Here is a 10,766-nt window from a genome sequence, read left to right on the forward strand (position 1 = left end):
AGTCGACTGAAGTGTAGCTAAATTGGAGCAGCATCACAAGCAAGACCAAGAGCGAGAGCAGCAGCGCGAGCAAGAGCAATAGCAAGAGCAGACCAGGCAGGGTACCGAGAGCAAGAGCAGAGCAGCAGCGTGAGCAAGAGCTAAAGCAGCAGCAGCTCCTACTAATGTGGATGTCGCCGCCGAGGGAGCGACGCCGTGGAGGAAGTGGCCGGCGATGCCGCCGTGGATGGAGCCGCGTCGTGTCGGCTCGGGACCGAGCACTGGCAGCACCGTGAGATCGAATCAAGAAGAAAATGCAGCGTAGTGTACAACCTCTTTGGTGGCGCCGATTAGGCCGCAGCTTCATCCGAGGAAGCGGTGATGATGATGGTCTTCCGGTGGTGCAGGTGAAGATAGCGGTGTGGGAATGGAGGTGGCGCGAAAGACGAGGGGAACGTCGAGGCAGCTCCTTGGAGGTGGAGGACGGGGTGGCTGAACCGGCGGGATGACGGGATCGACGAGGAATCCTCATCTGGTATGGTGGATGAGGGACGTCGAGGTGTTGCTGTGGACGACGTCGTCGGGGAAGAGGCTTCGGCTGGGTGGCGGATGGAGGAGGGTGTGGGGCTTCGTCACGGGTTTTCGCGGCCTCGGTGTACGAATGGGTGGGTGGATGGGATGGGAGTGGGGAACCATGGCTTAGGGATGCGCCTGTCCGAATTGTGGGGTAAGTTATGAAAGTACCCCCACCGATTTGAGGCGGTTCTTTTGGTTCAGGGGTACCACGGGCATTTCACATGTCGGGATTTCACAAGAGGTGGGACTTTTCGCATGCGTTGTAATTTTGGAATAGCAAGGCGCGGGTTGAGATGGAGGGAGTTGTCGGAGCACAACGGACAAAGATATATCTTAAATATTTCGGGCTAACAAGGCGCGGGTTGAAATTTCCGGACAAGCCTAACGTGTACTGTACCAAATCAATTCGCACTACAAATGGCATTCAAAACCTTGAATTCATGTTATGTTCAATTAAAATATTTCGCTACATGTATAATGCAGGCAACCTACTACTCAAATGAACGTTTTAGTGCATTCCACGTATATACTACAGCTTCAATATGAACTAAATTTGAATTCGTTTCTCTATTTGAATAAGATCTAAAGTAATGATTGTTGTGAAGTCAAAGCATTTGAATTCGTTTCTCTGTTTTAATAAGATCTATAATCATCATTATTGTCAAGTTAAACCATCATTTGTGTATTATTTTCACAGCACACCACATGATTAGTCTCGAGTTACATATGAACTATATGTACTATATGAACTCGAACTCGATTTTTTGAATCCACTTTATGTTGATTTCAAATCACATTACATTTCTAGCTCTAGCTAGATCTTCATAATCTAAACCATGTCTCATATGAACAATGTGTTTATCACATTATGTATGGTGCCCTGCCCCCTACGCCTACAAGTATTTAGATGTGAGTTGCCCTGCCCCCTACGCCTACATTACCACAAATTCAGATAAAATGTGAGAATGTTCGATATATAGTATTGTTTAGATTGTTCGATATTTAGTTGTAAGCTGCAAACGCCACACATTATCACAAATTCAAATAAAATGTGAGATTGTTTGACGTATAGTATGGTTTAGATTGTTCGACATTTAGCTGTGAGTTGCAAACGCCATGCATTATCACATTATGGTATAACATGTGCAAAACCACAGCACGCGTATCACAGCTATATTCATGCATGCATATGTTTAAAACACTATGATCTCCTATTCAAATATATGATTCCACTTTCATATCAAATTATGATCTTTGTTAGTCTCTTACACCCACACAATCCTCTAACCTTTGTAGCTACCACTAACTTTCTCTCGTGCATGCACATGCCCACCTCGCCCTCCCCCTCCCTTGGCATTTTATCCACCGCGCACATTCATTTTTTTTCTTTAGATCGTCCTCCCAGAGTCTCCACAACTCCTTTCCGACACACACCGATCGATAAACCTCTCCAGCGATGCCTGCCTACAACATACACACGCACCTTCAATCTACTCCTTTATGTGTCCTTGCCTTGGGTCTCTCATACGGTCCCACACACGTGTAAACTCTCGCCCCTATTTTCATCGATCTCACAACCGTACACTCCTCCCCCTATCTAGCTAGTAGGTGGGCCTCTCGCACCACCTCCTAGCTCCATTCTCTCTGTCTATCCGTCTTGTTGGGCCTTATTTGCCTCTAACAAATGGACGTACACCGACCGATCTCCGGCTATACATATAGCTAGGTAGGTCCTTATAACTCATTTTTACCCATGCGTCGATCGATCTACCTCATTAGTTATGTCTCTCCCTTCCTCCGACAAACAACAATTGATCTACCGATCTAGTTAGGTTTGCTTACCAAACACATGGTTCCCCTTCATCATCCATGGATGCATCCCGACAGATCTATCACGCACAGGCGCACAGAGAAACACATCCCCACTCTTATTGATAACATTGCAGTTCCACCCTCAGTTTGTCTAGTAGGCCTCTCCCACCATCTTTGAGAAGCAACTCCATCACCCATACAGCACTCTACCCCTCTCACTCCCTCTCTCTCCTCTCTCTCTCTCTCTGTCCCATCATATTTCCCGTCCTTCAGTTATGTATGGATGTTGACCGATCTCCCTCAAGACATAGTTGGGTCTCTCCTTCTCAACACATATATGAGTCGTTCTACCTCTATAGTTAGGCCTCTGCCTACCCTCCCCCCACCCCCATTCCCCCCACACACACTGATACATCGAGCGCTCTAGTCATGTCTCCCTGCCACACACAAACTTGACATGTGCCCTCTGACGTTCTGGTAGGTCAGTCGCCCTATATCTTTGACTTGCACACACACACACACAATTTCGATGGCTCTCTTCATCGATCTCTCACCCACCCACTTGATCCTCTCTTCGACTCTATCGATATCTATGACCCCTCCCTCTCTTCTCGTGGATCGCCTGACCCTCTATATATGATATGCATAGGCCTCCATTTCACACACATTGCATGCAAAATTTTGTTTGAGATGTCATCGACACATATTCCCACAAATACATTCATGAAATCACCCCCCACACACACACCTCAAAACAAAAAAACACTCACGAACGATGTTTGTATCTCTCACACACACCCATGTAGGTGGGGGACGTGCACGAAGAGAAGAGGTGCATGCACGGCGCACGTACTCCCGTCTCTTTCCCAACCACACCCGCGCGGGTACAGGATGGAGCTCATTTCTATACAAAAAGGCAGCCCACGCGGTAATTTGGCACGTGTACTGGTTGTCCACTTGGTGAAGGGAGGATCGTCTACCACGGGTGAACAAACAAATTGAGACTTGATGCGTTATGTTAAAAAAAGAGGCAACCCATGTGGGGCCTACCTTAGAGGCAAGGCTCTATACACTAGAGTACGTTTGATGTGTCTTGTCAACTCGTAGAATGAGGAGAAGCTTGCTTAGTACGTCGTCTCCCCCCCCCCCACGGGCGCGGTGGCTTGCAGGATGAGGTGAAGCTTGCTAGTACTGTACGCCTTACGCCCGCTCCCTCGCCCACGCGTGCGGTGGCTCGCAGGACGAGGATAAAAATTTACTACTCCCTCCATTTACTCCTCGTCCCTACTACCTTGGTTATAGAGATTGTCATATTGTTTGGAATATATATGTCCTTTAGTAGATTTCAACATGACCTACTAGTACATACTCCAAACACTGATGTATATAGACATATTTTAGAGTGTAGATTCACTCATTTTGCTCTGTATGTAGCACTCTCCCTCGCCCCTCGACCCTCGCCCACTTGATGGACGTGCAGCAATTCATTCGGTCTCATATAGCCAGAATGATATATATTGCACTACCATTACTGCTCGACTTCCGGAAGAGGTGAAGAGCCGATCGCAAGGTTAATATTTTGGAGATGCCAAGCGCAAGGTTATAGGAGAACGAGTAGTATGTACCGCATCATTTATAAAGAAAAAAATTTCTTCAGTGGCATGTACGCAATATGATAGGTTCATATGGAGAGAAAAGGAAACTGCTCCACTATATACATAGTCAGGACGGGCCAGCCTACACGGTTGCTTGTTGGGGTTCCTCTCTTCACACTCTCTCACACAAAACGACTGTGGCCACATCTCTAACATCCTGGCAGATCACGTCCGCCAGGGGAAGGGGTGGATGCTTAGTGTAGATGCAGTTGTTGTTGCCGGTGGCGAAAACCCACTGTCGGCACGTCCCGATCAGGGGTCCCGCTGTTCTCTCTCACAAAGCCGGTGAGGTTGCCTTCGTCCCTTGCTCACTACCGCGACGTGGGCAGTTTCTGCCTCCCGCCTCCCGCCTCCCTCCTCAAGGTTGAGCTATGTCCCGACATCCCTCGGGTACAACTCCCTTAACAGCCGGCTTGCACCACTGCTCCAGCTGCCCACATCACTCCATGTGGATATTTCTCTACTTATTTGCCCCGCACATACCTCTACTGGCTTCTACGTACTGTATTTGTGATGAGTTTATGTCTGATCAACTAGTCCCAGTAATCTTATTCTAATCACGCTTCTTCAATTTCTTTGCCACAGGGATGCTCATCTCAATTTTGGTGAAACTGCACAAAATGATTCGATAGTCAAAAGGTTTCAAACATCATTTCTTAGGAAGTTCAAACGTTGCGCAAATTGAAGCCTGGTTAGGGTTCACGGTTCAAGGGCTAGGGACTGCATGGATCTTTTTTTTCTTTAGCTACCTTTGTTCCAAAATAAGTGTCAACTTTAGTAGTAGTACAACTTTGTAGTAAAGTTTGCATAAAGTTGAGACACTTATTTTGGAACGGAGGGAGTACATATTTGCTATGATCTATCGACCATTGAGATGCAATAGCATGCATGTTAGTCTCCTTTGTATTTGATGAAATGTTGCAATGGGCAACCTTGGACGCAAGATACATGTAACAGAAGCTGGAAGTTTCATAGCATTGTACAAATTTATCTTGCTGATAAATTACAGTACGTACTATACTAGTACTTCCTCCGTTCCTAAATATAAGTCTTTTGTAGAGATTTCACCATGAACCACATACGGATGTATATAGATGCATTTTAAGTGTAGATTCATTCATTTTGTTCCCTATGTAGTTCACCTAGTGAAATCTCTACCAAGACTTATCTACTAGTAATAGCTAGCCCCCACTACTAGGAATTCTCTATCCTGTCCTTGAGCCACATCATCAAAATTAATGTAGCCGTTAGATGAACTAAATCAGTCCATAATAGCCGTCTGATCTAGATGTTGAGAGGCTCCGCACTAAGCCACATGCAAGCATGCAGAAATATCATGGCATGCATGTGAGTGGGTTTTAAATCACATCAACATGTCTGCATGCAAGCATGCACCGGTAGCATGCATGTAAGTGAGCTTTTAAGTCCCATTAACATGTCAAAAAGAAAAATATAATCCAATTATGCAATAGGAGTTGGCTGGTCTTTTTTCCTTATGTGGGATGATCTAAATGATGATTGGAGTTTTTTTAGTTTGGCTACCACATTTGTCATGCGGTTATAGAGTTTTTTTAGTTCTATGAAATCGATAATTTTACGCAGAGAGATATACGGCTGTTCCGCGGCAACGCGCGGGGACTCATCTAGTATTTAGGAACGGATGGGAGTACTATGTAAAGAGCTAGGTGTCGCACGGTGTCTAGAAAATATGGCGATAGTGTGAGGTGGGCCATGTAATCACTGAGCCTGCGAGTTTTCACTGCTCTTCCACTCCTCCGCTTTAAGAATGGAGAAAACTGTAATCTAGTAGTACCTCCTTTCGTCGAAAGCATGGGACATCCAGCAGTCGTACCACCTCAGTAATAAAGACCAATGAGCCGTCAAATCACATAGACCCAGCAGTAATTTGGACGGACGAAGCAACCATCACTCTTGAATCCGCTTCTCCCTTCAACGCAAGCGCCAGTTAGAGGTCGCGTACGCTCTGCCCGGGCATGAATGCGGCACCGATTCTTTGGAGCGGTGCTGACCGTTTTGGGCAGGAAGCGCGCGCGGGAGATGGAGGGGCTTTGGGTGGGCCAGGCTGGTCAGGAGCGGGCGTGGCAGCTGTCCGCCTGTCCCTACCAGACGCTCGAAAACGAGAGGATGCACCGACTCTCGCGGCTAAAATCATACACTACACACCATCTCTCTGTAGGAGTAGGTCGATCTGTCGCTCTCTCTAACACACACATGCTGTTAAACACACACGCACACACACGCACACACACACAGTTTCATAGAATAGGAAAATCGTGCAAGTGAGAAGCCACAGGAAGTGAGATACAAATGGAGTACGTACAAGAAGAGAAGAGGTGACGAATATTCCATCAAACCTGGACCGAGGAGTAGTACTCTCTCCGTCTAGGTGTTAAGTCATCTTACGGAAATCAGATATTCCCAAAATGTTTAGGCGTCGTCCATTAACTTCGCATCTCAATCCCCTCCTGGCCTTTTTGCTAGCGAGCGTTGTTACTTAGGGAACGTTTGGATCCTTAGCAAGAACAGCTTAATAGCATCACCGAGCAAGGTTAGGCATTTGGAACTGTTAAAATATGTTAGCTTTTGTGGGCCAGCTAGGTTGGGTGGGCTAGAAAAACCTTGCTAGCTCAGGAGAGCCAGATCGGCTCGCCTCCGACGGCAAACTTCGCATAGTAGTGACATAGACTAGTAACATATGCATGTTACTAGTCCAAGTTACTCACCACTATGACCAGACTAAGCAATGTAACCAAATGCTCCTTACTCTGCTTGTTATCTCCCCCGGAAACCCAATGCATGGAGCGCAACTACGCGTTGTTCAATCAAGAAATCAAAGTCGCCTTGCATGCGAGTTAATACGTGGCCCTGCATGGTATCTAAAACGGCATCTCTTAGTTTTTTTGGATTAATTGTTGCATTTATAGACAGAAATCAGAGCTTTGATTGGAGGAATGACCGGTCAAGTTTCTCCTTCTCCTCCAATCTGCTTGCACCTTGGTCTCACTGCACCTTCTAACATGACTTATTACACCTAGACGAAGGGAGTAGTAAGTGCGAGATAAGGTGGCACACCGACTTAGGTCGAATACAAGTGCCCAAAATTGTGTGCATGTTATAATAAGGATTCACTTTAAATAGTACGTGAGCGAACAGAGGGATCAATTGGACAGTGTTCCCGAGCAGTAGCGAGATGTGTGAGGTAAGATACACTGCTGGCGCTTTTAGTTTTTCTTACTAATTTGTTTGTTTCACCCTCTGACTGGTGGGACCCAACATACTACATGGAGAGAGGTAACGTGACTAAGGCTGCATTATTTCTGCACCAATGTGGATAGTCTTACCACCAAAGCCACATGACACGATTATGATTTAAATCCCAATGACTCACACACACAAAAACACGACATGCTTGTCACACGAATGCAGGAATGTATAAAAGGTTATTTTCCTCTCGTTAAACGTAATGGAAGGGTTATGTAGCTGGTTAGCCTGTTCGCTCATCAAATTAGAGGTCTCGGGTTCGATAACTACACTTGAGCATAATTCGTGCTAGGAGGATTCTTTGACTGGTCAAAATGGATGGATTCGGAGCTATACGATCTCGTAGTGACCGTATAATCACCTCATCACGTATAAGCTGCAGCCTCGGCGCTTGTTTTCTAGGGTTTGCATGCTTCACACTCTCTCTCCAGTATATATATATACACGCTGGAGCCTCAGTGCTTGTAGTTGCTCTCTTCACACTCTCTCACCCTCTCCAGATCTAAACAAGACTTTGTTGGCCTCTCTCTCCCCTCACTGCTAGTCAAAGAGCCGGCAGGATCCGTCCGCCGGGAAGGAAAGGAGGCTTAATGTTGTCGCCGTCGGCGAGGGAGGGAATCCACTACCGGCGCAGCTGTTCACTTTCACCCAGCGATGGCGCGAAGGGGCCTCTGGCCCCTTCTTCTTTGCCGTTGTCCCGTCGCCCACCAAACCACACCCCAAGAACCTTAAGGTATAATGTACTTATTCCACATGCATTGCTCTAGCTGCATGTGGGCTTTTTCCGCTTCTGCACTCGAATCTAGGTGTTGGATCAAACAGGAAAGTAGTGGGGAAAGTTGTATACCATGAATCTAGGACGTGGTTCAAAGAGGAAAGGAGTGGGGGTAAGTAGTGGGAAAAGTTGTATAGCATGAATCTAGGACATGGTTCAAAGAGGAAAGGAAGGGGGAAAGTAGTGAGGAAAGTTGTATAGCATGAATCTAGGACGTGGTTCAAAGAGGAAAGGAATGGGGGAAAGTAGTGGGGAAAGTTGTATCGCATAAATCTAGGACGTGGTTCAAAGAGGAAAGGAAGGGGCGAAAATACTAGTACAGATTGGCTATCCAGCACCTACGTCAGTCGAAAAGGGAAAACAATGACAAACGCAGTACGCACATCTGTAATGAACTGGTCTTTTGTTTTGGGGGACAAGGCTGTAGAGTTTGAGCAGGACTAGATTTGCTGCGCTCATATAGGGAAAGGTGTCTAAAGATAACAAAACTGGGACCAACACAAATATGCTCCTTGGTTGTTTGTTCTTTGTTGCAACACACTGTGCATGACCACAATACATCGATAGATGCACATGGTGTTGGTGCGTCCACTGCCCCGTGCAACTCTTTAGCTGTTGTTAATCTAAGGCCCAGTTTGGTTAAAAACTCCCTAGTCCTTACATGCTTGGTTCCATGGACTAAACATGGACTAGAGGTTATTAAATGACATGCTAAAAGACCATGTTACCCCTAGTAATGAACTAATAGAGACCAGGTGTGATGCGTGGCAGGGGCAACTATTGGAAAAAGTCCCAAAAAGACTCCCTCGGGGTCTTCTTTCTTTAGTCCCAAATCTTTAGTCACAAATGCCCACTTTTAGTCCCTAAAAGTCCCTCCTATTTGGTTTAGATGGGAATAACACGGAGTTTCTCTAGTCCCTACACCAAAATGTCCCTGTAAACAAACACCCTCTAATAATGCTGCTGGAAAATTGATGCAATGCCACAGTTAAAAGCAAATTACATGTTTAATGAATTTTATTGTTCATATAATCTCTATGTTACTATTAATCAATGCCACCTTTTGAGAAATGCTACTGTCTTGCTTTCTTTCCCATTTAGATAAGGTAGACGCTTCTTTTTGTTGGCTTCTGTGTCATCCACCATTATTGACCACTAGTTGTTTCCTTTGCACCTCTGTGTAAACTGGGTCATCTACTTCACCTCGTTGCCATTGTGACCTTTTGTTGCACTGCACAAAACACTTTTGTTTTATGAGTGTTTTTTGCAGTTCAACCAAAATGTCACTCCGACAATGTTGCTTGATTGCTTAATCTTAGTGGAACTGCACAAGAGGAGATCTTACTTCCTATCTGTGTTGGCAAATTTGGTTCAGATCTTCTTCTTGTGAGTTGTTTGAATTCAGCATCATGAGAGGTTAGTACTAGCCTTCTTTCACATGATTCTGCAATGTGCTTTCATATGTTGTGCTACTTGTATGGTAATGTTGCTTGATTTTAGTGAACTGCACAAATGGAGCAAGACTTCCAATCTGTATGGGCACCGTAATATCCCATTGAGGTAAGATAAGGATATTTCACAACTGTTGGCCTGTATTTTGCCACTTTCATCAGAAAATTAATGTCATTGTTTAGTGCTATACTTGTGCTCCCTAATTGACATGCCAAATCTTACATTGAAGGAGAAGCTTGTCTTTTATTGAACCAAGTGATGAAGGGGAAGAACAAGCGGAAGAAAAAAAAATCAATTCCCGGTGCTGTAATGAAGCACTGGAACTGTGATGACACAAGTAATGATATAGTTTTGCATCTTAATTTATTGCTATGGCTGAAACGAGCAATTGTTTTGCCACTGATTTGATGCCACCTTGAATGTAATACGTAATTATCTCTACTTGTGCAAACAGGGATCTTCTTTGAAGATACCATATATTTTAGTGGAACTGCACAAGAAGATGTTGGAAACATTAAACTAATCGAGGAGTATATAGTAAGCATGGCCACCACAGTAGATAGCAACAGATGGTTCCGGAGAAGTGCTTCATCTATATGCTCTACAATATAAGCCACCTGACAAAGGTTGGTACTCGCCCACTGATTTCATCCATATGATTGAGCTTTGTCATCTCTATTGGTGTTGTGCTACTATTTAGATACTGTCATGAAAAAGTGGTATTTTCCTTAAGTGCTTCATCTGTGCTGTTTTAAATATTTCCTTTCCTTTTTTCGAGCAAACAAGGATGCTAGCATTTAGTTGTCCTCTTGTCTTTGCACAACAGGATCATCCTCCTCTGAAGAAGAATATGGAGTACGTGAAGTTTCTAGTTCCGATTATGCTAGGATGAAGACGCCTTGTCTATCTTCTCATCAGAAGGAGCAGTTGAAGGATGGTTACATTACTCCCCACAAGACCAAACTAACTTCAGCTCAGAAGGACAGACAAATCTCCATTTTTTGGTGTGATGCGCGAGTACAATGTTGTTCTAGGATTCTTTCTGGTGAGTTCCATTTTTCTAAAAGTGTGCTCTACATGGACCATGTGGGTGCCTGTTTAAACTGTCAATTCATAGTATAGTTTGCTTTATACTAATCACTTTTTTGTATTTGTGCAAACAGGGGTGCTCTGCTTGATTTCAATGGGAACTGCACAAAATGTTCATGAATACATCGAATCATTCATTTCCACCA

This window comes from Triticum aestivum, chromosome 1B, assembly GCF_018294505.1.
Source record: "Triticum aestivum cultivar Chinese Spring chromosome 1B, IWGSC CS RefSeq v2.1, whole genome shotgun sequence".
NCBI classification, from domain to species: domain Eukaryota; kingdom Viridiplantae; phylum Streptophyta; class Magnoliopsida; order Poales; family Poaceae; genus Triticum; species Triticum aestivum.